Source organism: Choristoneura fumiferana, chromosome 12 (genome assembly GCF_025370935.1).
Source record: "Choristoneura fumiferana chromosome 12, NRCan_CFum_1, whole genome shotgun sequence".
Lineage (NCBI taxonomy): Eukaryota > Metazoa > Arthropoda > Insecta > Lepidoptera > Tortricidae > Choristoneura > Choristoneura fumiferana.
Genome location: NC_133483.1, coordinates 22262801 through 22275805, shown reverse-complemented (window position 1 = coordinate 22275805; position 13005 = coordinate 22262801).

The following is a 13005-nucleotide window of genomic DNA, read 5'->3' as shown; positions in this document are numbered from 1 at the left end:
AGGTGGTCCTCGTAGGCTAACGTTCTCGTTGGCATAATGTCTGCAATGTAATAGGAGCAAAATGACCATAAATTAAAAGGCACTATTTGCAATTGTGCAAGGTCCACCCGGATTGCTACCACCGTCTTGCTCGCTAATCCTGCCGTGAAGCAGCAGTGCTTGCACTGTTGTGTTTCGGCGTGGAGAGTAAGACAGCCGGTGAAATTACTGGCACTTGAGGTATCCCATCTTGTGCCTCTAGGTTGGCAATCTCTTACCATCAGGAGACCCATTTGCTCGTCTCCCACCCAGTCGAATAAAAAAAGCAAAATGTCATTATTACTAGAACAACAGCAACTTAAATGGTCACAGGAACAAAACGTCCGCAATGAAAATAGTACTTTTTACATTAGACAAATATCACACATGATCAAAGGCATGTTCAATAAAGAGTAAGCTTTATTTTAGCTGAGTGGCCTGTGTCCAGCAGTGGGACATTAGGGTGGGTTGATGATGATGATAGAATGCAATACCAGCAGGCCTCTTGCGACTGAATTCTATGCAAGCGTTTGCCCGATCGCTCAAGCGCAGCGCAGATTGCCGGCGAGCTAATAAGCCAGCCCGGATGCGGCGTGTGTACACTGCCTTATTTGCCATGGCTCTCTGTTAAGCCACTCGCTTCTCAGTGAGTTGTGTATAAACAGTGCCACTTGAACTCTTGGGGTGTTACTAAGTCGTGTAGCTACATGGTCTGCGTTCATATTGGCTTTCCTTTCGAGCACACATTGAAAAGGCTCTTAGCAAATGGACCCTCTACATCCCCATAAAATTTAGACATGTAACCCATGTATTTTTTTCTTATCAAAGTAAATTATAAATATATACCTTATATTTGTAATTTACTTTGTTTTCCTAGTTTTTATAGTTAAAAGAATTGTAACGTAATATTTGTTTGAAAAGATTTTACAACAAAAACTAGAACCGACTACAAAAAACCATGAAAATAATTTTCTACCAGTCTGAAGTCGGTGCATCAGCACGAGCCAGCAGGAGTGATTGAAACCCAATATACTCGTATAGTTGTAGGTGAGATAGACGATTATAGGTCCACTCCTGCTGGTTCGTGCTGAGGCACCGACTTCAGAGTGGTAGAAAATTATTTTCATGGTTTTTGTAGTCGGTTCTATTTTTTATCATATTTTTTTTTTGGAGTCGGTTTTACTTTTTGTTAGAAATTTTCTTTATTTCTCACTTTTTAGTGATTCGTAGCCAAAGTACATCTCACAACGACTCTATTAAGCCCAAACACGACTTAGTTACGTTGTTTTATAACAGAGTTCCGTTGCCTACCTTCTGACTTCAGCATCAGATCAGTTAAAAAGAATCATTAACTTTAAGCTTCTTTTTAGTCGCTTATCTAGGTACTCGTATATTAATCATGATCGTTTATAGACGAGCGAGCATTACTTAGCTCTGACGAGTTCCATTAGTCATTTACGGTCTTCTTCATCAGGTCCAGGTTACCAAATGATACTTTCTGAATGTAAATGCTTTTTTTAATGCAAAAACTGCCAAAATCGTCATAGGTGTGCCTATTAAATTTGAGGTTTGCTCTCAATTTCCCTAGGATCCCATCATCAAATCTTGACTTAGTGACAATGGAACCACCTCACAAAAATACTCTTTCGAATAAAGAAATAATTTTGAAAATCGGTCCACAATTGACTGAGTAATCGGTGAACATACATTAAAAAAAATACAAGCATTGGAACATAGAACCTCCTCCTTTTTTGAAGTCGGTTAAAAATGACTTTCTGCCAGGTTACTTATGGCGTATTATTTTTGGCGATGATGGTCTTTCCAAAAACGCTGGTAGTATAAAAAATGAAGCCCTTTGCGACCTATTCTCAGAATCAACGTTTTGATTTCGATACCTCCTACGTATACTGGTACAAGTGACAAATTTCTGATTTTTAGTTTTTTGCAATTTTGTGATTAATATTTCCTTATTTACCTACCACAAAAAATTTGGACGGATATTCCTATTAGTTTTGGAAATAAAGTGACGTATATGAATGCATCTAACACCGTTTTGCTAATCGGTACAACGTATACTGAGGCAACCGACATGCACCACTATACGCGGCACCGATATTGTCGCGGGGCCGGGGAAGTCGAGTGTAACTGGCAGTTGCCTCAGTGTACGCGCTAGCCGTCGCTGCGTGCGGACCGTTTAAACTGTTCTACGAGCACATAATTTGATAGTATATATAAAAAAAACATGTTTTGGTTTGGCAAGACCACAATAGCCGTATTTCTCATAGACAGTCATGGAAACTAAATCCAATGTGAAACCTTTTCGTGATCTATTTCGCTATGATTTCTTTGGCAAATGTATGGGATGTCAACATAACATTGGTAGTACAACGGTTCCATCCCAGTACCAGTACGTGATTCAATTTCCTCGGCTATACCTACATGTACGCGTGCTAGAAATATAAAATTGCAGTATTACATTGCATTTTGGTAGTTGAGCATCCCCAAAAAGAAGGCGAAGGCATGCATGCTTTAATTAAAATGAGAACAGTAAATTTCAATATACCTACAGGTTGATAAAAAAAATCCTTTACTATACTGTAACCCATATTAGGGCTACTGATTACTAATACGATATAAGTGGGAAAACATCGAAATTAGAAGTCTTCTTGCGACTCCACTTCCATACAAAACTTTTTTTTTTCGAATCACAGTATTTTTCTACTTGGATCATATTAGTAATTAGTAGCCCTAATGTGGTTTAAAGTATAGTACAGGGTTTTAATAACACCCTATACACATTTTTTTATACACACCTAAGAAATGGTACCTGGCTATGTATATGGCGAAAACGGGTAAACCGTATAAAGTTATAAAGTTTCCCAAGACTCAGAAACAAACACAAAATTTAAGTCTATTGTCAAGAAGACATTAATATATAAGGCGTATTATTAAAATTAATGATTATATCATGGATAGGGAAATTTGGAAATAATTCCGATCCACATTGGCGAGTGCTTACTCCAAATAGCGAATTGAGAACTGTTTTAAATATGTAGTTGTGTTAAATACTTGTGATGTATAGATATCACTAAAATATGATTGTAAATCTGTTTACAAAATATACCTAGGTTTATTGCCAGACTCTTCTCAACAGAGGTTTTTACGAACCGGTGGTAAATTTTTTGACATTCATAAGTGCTTGTTACAATCTAAATGAATAAAGATATTTTGACTTTGACTCAATATTTCATGTCAAAGCTTGTCTTAAGCAAAGTGCCAATCAGACTCGCGCACGAAGGGTTCCGTACCATCTATACAACTTCATTAGGATTAGCAAATAAATGGCAAAAAAAAAACATTTGTTGTATGGGGCCCCTTAAATATTTATTCTGATCTATTTTTTGTTATATATATATTATATCGACTACAGTTATACATAATCTGTGAAAATTTCAACTGTCTAACTATCATGGTTCATGAGATACAGCCTGGTGACAGACGGACGGACAGCGAAGTAGTATAAAGTAGTAGGGTATTCGTTTATACCCTTTGGGTACGGAACCCTGAAGAGGCACAAAAAGCTAAACCGTTATGTGGATACAAATGGGTGCGATGCGATATATGTATCACATGAGGAACCTTTCACAATAAAATATGAGTACACATTTGAACAGGAATACGAATCCATTGAATGTGCTTCCATTAATTTAAAGCACTTAATACAATTACTTTTCTTAATAAAACCATTTATATTTCAAGTGAGGTTTTTATAAAGGTATATTTCTGTATTTTGTATAGCACGTTTAAAACATTACTAGCGGTATATTTGGTACAAGTGGCATGCTAATGTTAGCGTATAATGATGCAAGTGATAAAAACGTTTATAAATCAATAGATGAAGGTAAAAGAGCATCTGTTTTATTGTTCATTGCAAGTCATATAAGTATTTCATCTAAAAATTCATATACAATATCAAAATATCGTTAGATCAGTAATCTACGCATTACGCCGTATACTGGAGCAAGTGGTAATTAGCTCAGTATACCGCACAACTACAAGATGTAAAATACGCGTATAGTAGTGTATCTGCAATTTTCTCAAAAACTATAAGAAATTTCAAAATTCCATGAATACAGGTAGAAAGCAAATATTTTCTTTAGAACCAATGCAAAATTTTGAAAAGTTATATCATCAAATGAGAAAGTTACAGGTTTTTGAACCTTTGAACAGCTCTCCTGTAAATTTATGATTATGCACTTGTACCAGTATACGTAGGAGGTGTCGATTTGTTATTAAATTTTTGAAAAAGGAACATGTCGAACGTTCGAAGACGACGAAGACGTTCACTATTGAAGAAAGGTTCCCGGGTTCCGTTCAATTGTCCTACAAACTTATGGCATAATTTCATTTTAGTACGCTCAAAAATAGCATAGTTTTAATTTAGTATAAAAACGGAGTTTATTTAGTTTTACTGTTGAGGTTTTAGGCTACTTAACGGATTTATAGAATGCCTAGATGCCTACTTACTGTTTTTTCCCTTGTACTTTTTATTTGAAGTTTTTAAAGCACTCCGGTTTTCAATGTTTTTATGTATTCATAAATTTTCCACCAGTTTCTTGGACGCAAAACGCCATTTTATCCGGCAACACCATTTCCACCCTTAACCGCGGCAGCCCCACTCGTGTTTCTTCCCGGGATCAGGAGCATTATCCTAAGCACCCCTTTAAAACAGTACGTTTAACTGAATATAAAAAACGTGGGAATATCCCAGTAGAGAACAAATGGCGGGTTGTAAAAACGACACTTTATTCCTTGTTATTGTCGCCGGCGATCTGTCAGCGCTAAGTTCCATTGTCTCTTGGTATTAGCAAAGGGCTACTCCGAAATTCAAAACACACATCATACCGTCATTCTTACTCTCCTCTTTAATATTATAAGCGTGAGCGCAACGACACGATACGAAGTTCGAATTTGAAACTTCGCGAATGTAAGGCTAGCTTTGCTACGCTAGACTGGCGACGCGGCGAGGGTGTTCTCTGTTCATTGCGTGGTCGACACATCTGTCGTAAAGAGGTTATCAGGCAGTGCAAGCAATGAACAAAGTAAATGGTCGCTGCATCGTAGTTCGCGCGCACTCGTGGCTAAGCGGTAAGAGAACAGATTGATAAAAGACAGAGGCTCTAGTTTTTAAACACACTTATAATATTAGCTTCAGCTGGAACTATATTATATTACTAGCTTTTGCCCGCGGCTTCGCCCGCGTGGAATTCGGTTATCGCACGCTGATCCCTCGGGAACTGTGCATTTTCTGGGATGAAAAGTAGCCTATGTCACTCTCTGGCCCATAAACTATGTATCTCTATGCCAAAAATCACGATTTGTTAGATGTATTTTCCGATATTTCTATTTTCTTGTATAGTAAATTCCGATCGTCTTTTTTCCCTGTAGACTATTTTCCGAACGCCTTCTTTCACTTTAGATATATTTGCCAATATATTTATATTAAAGTACCTATGTATTATTATTGTAACAAAATCTGCGAATTGTAATAAAGATGAGGGTAGTTGTAGGACATCGACGGCCGCGCCGAGTAGTCGAGCTGCTAATGCATTGGCGCGCTGTTCACGGTTGGCCTCTCAATTGACCCATTCTTTACAAACATTCACGGATTAGGTACATAATATACCTATAAACATACAACGACAGAGATAATACCAGACACTAATCATGATGTTGATATTGTAATGTAAGTACGCATGTAAAACAGAAAACCTAATCACGTGCTCCAGAGGCATGCAATTTTGCAGGAGGTTCATGAGGTTGGAATTCATTGTAGAGGTTTAATTTACCTTGGTGAGTAAAATGCCGAATGAAATAAAGAAACCCACCCGTCCCTCGCTTGACAACAACTGAGTGCCCGGTACCACGGAACTCAACACAAGCGCCGCCCGTCATACAGTTTGCGATAATTAAGCGACAGAAGCTATTCCGAGACGTAATCATAGTGCTTTTCAAATAACTGCGGACAGATTATGGGTACTGATGCATCTGTCTTTACTAGACTGCACCCACAGTCTTGCTGCATTCCGCGGGAGAATGCATTTGCATACAGATGGAAAACGTCACAGCAACATTACTTAACTACTGACAGGCAAAAATGCAGCATGCAGTTTTTATTACAGGGACGCAAGAGATCATTTTGCAATGCCATTTAGCTGTGTGATGCGTTTACTAGCAATGCAATGCAATGCCTAAAGAGAAATGTCTTTTATTGTACATAGTGAACTATTTAAACCACTGGCAACAGAGTGATATTGAATGTAACCCAGTTTGTTTCTTGAATAATTGTTGCCATTATATTAATGCTTTTTAGGGTTTTCTTGCTAAAAACGAATCCCAACACGACATAATATGTGCTGTATATCCTGGCTGCAGCATCAGCTCACCCTGTTGCCACCATTGCATTGTATGTAGAATCAAATACTGATCAAAACGAATCCAAACACGATATATCTGCTATGGTTTTATCAAAAGTGCACCGACTAGTGTTCTGGATATCCTGGCTGCATCATCAGGCCGAGAATTCCATAATCTTGCATAGTTATATAGCAAACATATGGGTGTTTCAAATTTTAGGCCTGACATATGTTTGAAAGTAAAGTAAATACCCATTATGCGTCTAAGATTCCTACCGCAGCGGACAAAAGAGCTGATGATCTTAAAACGGCTGAACCGATTTTGATAAAACATATATGAGAACCATCGCTAAAAAACCTGCTTTCAAATAAATAAATAAATCATTCAAATCGGTCTACCCGTTTAAGGTGTCACAGACAGACAGACAGACACAGGGACACACCATAGCGGTCAAACTGAAAACCAGCGCTGCGGCTTGCCGTGGCAACACGCTGAGTATGGCCCTTTTTGCTTCTTTCGCCACAATGTCTTTTTCTTTCTTTTTTAGTATGTAAGAGTATGTAATAAGGTTGCCTTATTTTTAATTGTATTTTTTTTTCTTTTTGCTTTACCGAAATTTGGCAAATAAATTTATTCTTTTCTTTTCTATTCTTTTTTTTCAAACTTATAACACCCCACTTTTTGCGTCGGGGGTTAAAAAAAGGCAAAGGATCGTTCATTCAATCCTATCCCAATGGCTGCTTGTCTGTCTGTCTGTCTATGGAATCATCACTCTTAAATGGATGGACCGATTTCGCGGTTATTATTTACATGAAAGTGAGTTGCTTAAGCCTATAGACGATGGATTAAAAATAAAGTTCATATTTAGCCGACAATGCCACGGGATGCCGCTAGTGTTGGCTGAGATAAGGTTTCTAAAGATGATTGGAGTAGGTCTTCCCTGCGGACAGAGATGAGCGATGAGAAAATCCTCTGTACAAAAAAAAAACAACAGCCATTGTGGGCGGGAAAAAATGGTCATGTGCAAGTTGGACTCGCGCACCGAGGTTTTCGCTTGTAATGAGATTTTATTTTATTTATTGGGGCGCAATAACATTAGTACATTAACATTATAATGCAAGCTAATTACATTAAGAATATGATAATTACAGCATCATTAAAGGGAATCATCATTAATGGGAAGTGATAAATACGTTATACGAAGATTTTTGTAATTTTGTTAGATATTTAATTTAATGAAGATAATTAATGATTTCAAATCCTACTAAAATTATAAATGCGAAAGTTTGTATGTGTGTGTGTATGTTTGTTACTCCTTCACGCTGTAATGGCTGGACCTTTTTTGATGAAATTTGGTATTTAGATAGCTGAAAAACATATAGGCTACTTTTTATCCCGATATTCCCACGGGATTGGGATGAAATCTTGAAATCTCGATCGCTGACTTTAGAACCGTGGAATTTGGCACGGTATTTTTTAAAGCAACGTCCATGAAGACAACAATATAATTTTTGTGAATCCCCACGGGAATTTTGTAAAATCCCAGAATTTCGATTCAACTGCTGGTTTTATAATGGTTTACGCGAAGCCGCGGTTAAACAGTATAGTAACTGAATAAACGCTATTCTCCTAGTTTTGTCCAAACATAAAGTAATTGAGACATCTCATACTCTCTCCCTCATCTCAGACCGATGATATTGAATTCTATATCACTCGCGCGGCGTATCGAATTGTATTCGATTAATAGCGTAATTACACTTGTAGAACTTAATACAAGGTGTTTGGGGCAATCAGAGGTTACGAAAATAAGCTTTTTGTAAAACTAGAGTTTACCCGCGGTTTCGCACGCGTAAATCATTCAATACAGCATTTGAAATTAAATTCCGGTATTTTACAAAATTCCCGTGGGAATTCCCGAAAATTACATCGTGGCTTTCGTTGACATTGCATTAAAAGCCACAATGCCAAATTTTGTGACTTTAAGCCCATCGGTTGTTATTTCGAGATTTTATCCCTATCCGATCCCGTGGGAATATCGGGAAAAGTAGCCTATATGTTATTCTAGACGTCCAGCTATCTTCATACCAAATTTCCAAATTTCATCCAAATCCGTCCAGCGGTTTTAGCGTGAAGAAGTAACAAACACACACACACACACACACACACACACATACACACACACACACACAAACACAAACTTTCGTATTTATAATATAGGTAGGTATACAAGTAGGATAAAGCGGTAACAAGCATGAGGGGTCATTTGATGGAAAGTAAGTACCGCAATCCATAGCAAGAGGGCAGGTAATGTCATCTTTGTAATCCTATTTTAACGTCACAATATTCAAATGTCGTGGTAGCTTGATTTGACTTATTGTCTCTCAAACAGAGGGTCACGGGTTCGAGTCCAGGCTCGCACCTCTGGGTTTTTACAATTTATTTGCGAAGTTACACTTGAAATTTACCATAAGCTCTACGGTGAAGGAAAATATCGCAAAGATACCTGCACTCACCGGCGAACAACTACGGCTCATGCCCTCTAATTCCAAAAGGAGGCCTGTACCCTGCAGTGGGTTGTATACATATAGAGGTTAATTTGAAGATTATAAGAAGAGTGGAAATGATTACTTACTATCATGCTTCCCACTTGCACTTCTTGGAGATTTTTACGGTAGGGTAAAGACCCTACCGTAAAACCTCCTGAATCTCCCATCGAATTTCCTCACCTGTTTGTTTTCCAATGGCATCAATATCTCTATAAATTCGTCGATTCCAAAATCCGCGTATTATGTACGAATAGAGATTATTCACGGAGCGCGCCTTTTATTCCATACCATAAAAGTTTTATGCGCCGTAAAATTGCCCAATATTGACTCGCGCTGGCAGCGTCAACACGCGACCGATCGCTGCTTCAAACCTTCGAAAAGTTATTGCAAAAAAGTATTTTAACTGACTGCAGAAAGTATTTTAACAGACAGACACTCGGACAGGTCATTGAATATAATAAAGTTCTTAAAAGACTATGGGTTATATGCTTATAGGAAAAGTCGTCTAATTTTATGTTCGATCTATTTATTTGCAAGGAAACCTAACAGAGAGGTTACTCACGCTGAGTCTTCCGGAAGCTGATTGCCACTCAATAACACATTGGCTCTAATTTACTTCGAACAATATAATATCTCCCACTGCCACTTAAGCATAGCAATTTTTGGGCTACATAGTTTATTTCAGATGCGGGTCTTCTTAAAATTCTTCTTTGACCTTGCAGAGATACTCCGAGCATGCTTTCCATTGCCCTTTATTTAAAGAAGTACATTTTTAACACAGTAGATTCGCTACGTAAGGGATCGCCATTGCGGATCGGAATTATTTCCAACACCCCTCCATGATTATAATCATTAATTTAATAATACACTTCAGACACTAATGTATATGTCGGCGGCCGATCATAAGATCTGCCAGATCACGAAATTCCTAGCCATATCGTAAAATGGCGCCATTTCATGAATTGGCTAAAGGACAACCGCCATATCATTCGAAACTTATCGTTTAACGATTTGCCTAGTGACGTTTTGGCAGATCATGAAATTCCTAGGCATATCATGAATCACCGCCATATCGGTTCTGGCACTTCGCCGGCCGCTGCCGCGGCACGCTCGCTTCGCTCGTCGTACCTAAATCTTTCTTTATTTCAGCATATCACGATGTTCCCGGTATAAAGCAAGGAATATAGACGAATGCGTTGCTCTAATCGATCTGCCGTATTGTTTCTCAGGCACATCGTGCCTGGCCATCTTTTAGCTATATCATGAAATGGCGCCATTTCATGATGTGCCTAGGAATTTCGTGATCTGGCAGACCGACATATACATAGGTAACTATGTAGGCAATTCCTCAGAAATGACTTATTGGTTTTAGTCAGCCTGTAAAATGGAACTTTAAGCTAATCTGTATTTTTAATAGCCTTTGGCTTATCGAAATTAGTGGGAAGGCTGCCACGCTTAAACCATGCCAAACTACAAGAAATGTGTCTTGGACGCAAATCACATAAGAGCAATTGTTTGCTGCCGTTAGGCCAACGTGTCGCACGGGGCATTGTAGCTAACTAACTGGCTGTGTTTAACTCAAATCGGCCCCTCGGCGGCCGTAACCACTGTCCGTGACAGCTCACGCAGAGTAGAACAGAATGGTTAGACCTACTTATAAACCTGACAGGCGATTGGTGACCGTGATAGTTCAGTCTAAGATAAGTTTTATAGGGAATATAAAGCTTGGCAAGCGCAGCGTAGGACGTCCACCAACGAGATGGACGGAGGACCTGGTTAAAGCCGCGGGTTTATGGTGTATGCAAGCCGCTGCCAACCGAAGCGACTGGAGGTCTATGGGGGAGGCCTATGTCCAACAGTAGACGTCCTACGGCTGAGATGATGATAATGATGATGGTGATAAAGCTTCGTCTAAACGGAACTCAAATCAAATTGCCCCGATTAAACTCGTGTTTCAAATTGTCAGAGTCGAAGAATTGATTGACTTAGGCGCTACTTCAAACTTAAGAGTTACTCTTGTCGGTGGAGTATTTTCCACTCATCCCTCCTATGAGCCATCCTCTTGACCTCTTAATACGACGCGACGCCGACTTTCTCCTTTATTTGATCGACGTGGCTGCGCCTAGGTCGACCTCTTCTTTTACCCTCGATGTCTCCTTCTAGAATCCTCCTTTCTTTACCAAATTACGCAAATTTCCCACGTCGCGTCTAAAGTGTTGAAATGAGTTTACTGTTACTTCTGTTGCTCCAAATAGAACATTTACGGCGGGTATCGTCAACACGCAGATGAGCCCGATCTGAACCCTGTCCCGACCGCCATTCCGCAACAATTAATAATTAATGCGTAATTATAGCCCGCTTCACTTACAGCCATTGTTGTTCTGACCAAACTAAAGCCCAGTTTAGACCTAAAAGAATGTCGTGCAAGTTGCACTACATTTATTTATGACTTGTTCTACTTATCTATTAGGAAATTCCCATATATGACAATTTTGTACCGTTTTATTTTATTTATTTTCTTGATCATTGTTTTTGGAATTATTTGAGCTCTAGTAGTTAAAATGTGACCTAAATTATGAAACAAATAAAGAAAAATAAAATAACTAAGTAGCGTTTGACCTAGATTGGAACCTCCAGTTAATTTACAATGCAATATTAAATCGTTAAGCACCACGCTGATGGAACAGCTGTCAATATTACTGATCTTAATTGCTAATCGATTTGATTTGAATTGCTATTATAGTGTATAATAAAGAGTCATCATTGTATTGTATTGTAGGTATCTTGTTGCGCATGATTGGATTAAAGATACTCCAAAACCGAAAAACACGCTTTTTCCCAGAGATTTCCAAGTTACATCGACTGCTTGCCCCCCAAAAGCCCCCACATAGCAAATCGTTAAAGCCTTTTCAGAGATCCTCGAAAGAAAGAAAAAAACGAGAATTCCTCGTTTAAAGATGTCAAATAATTATGAAGACAACGAGACAAAGAAACAACCACAAACTGTGTACTTGAAGATGATTGTTTTATTTAGAAATCGATATCATAACTGAAAATTGTACGGTTAGAGTCCCCTGTACGCTCACGTCCCACTACAAACGTAGTTGCGTTCTTATTTACAAGCAGTCTACGGATCAAAACTCAAATTTGCAACCATAATGGGGGCAGCCGTTACGATGTTTATAATTAGTTATGGTTAAAATAAAAAAACAATAACGAATTTCCATTTCTCATACAAAACTTAAAATTATTGTGATTTTATTCTGTTACATTGAATATGAACGAAAAATAATTATAAACATCAAAATAGCTGCTCCTATTATAAGAGTAGTCGCATAGTTTTTTTTTGTTTCAGTGTATTGTTTGTAAATTAGAACGAAACTACTGTGTATCAAAATGCGATCAGCGGCGAGCGTACTGGCGACTCTTAAGACCTCTTTTTACGAACCGGTAACTCCAGCACTGCGGTAAAAGCAAGAAAGGAGCCACCACAGTATTTTGCCAACTAAGCCGTCATCATGAATATTCACTACTAAAAAAAATACCTCATCGTTGAGTTTCTTTCCGGACTCTTCTCAACAGAGGTTGTTCCGAACCGGTGGTAGATTTTGTTTTGACGTTCAGAAGTGTGCTTATTATAAGTCTAAGTTGAATAAAAATCTACTACTCGTCTACTCGTGATCACGGCCACTGTAATGTGGTCGAAACGTCGAGGTAAATATAACTCGTGTGTTTAGCGAAGGTTTAGCGTGATAAGTCCCGGTTGTGGTATTTTAATTATGAGTGAAAATAGCCAAAGTTTTAAACATTACAAATATTCTGAGTTTGACTTCGACTTTGACTGATCCTCAACCGAGGACCATGCTCACTGTCAAGAAGGAGACTACCTTCAAAGTATGAAAGAAAAGTATCAAACAAAACACCACTTAGGGCCGACCGCGAGCGGCGACGGGACATTAGAAGTTGCCGCGGATGAGCTCGCATCAGCTTTTCACTTTGTCGGGATTTTATTCGACTCCCGCGT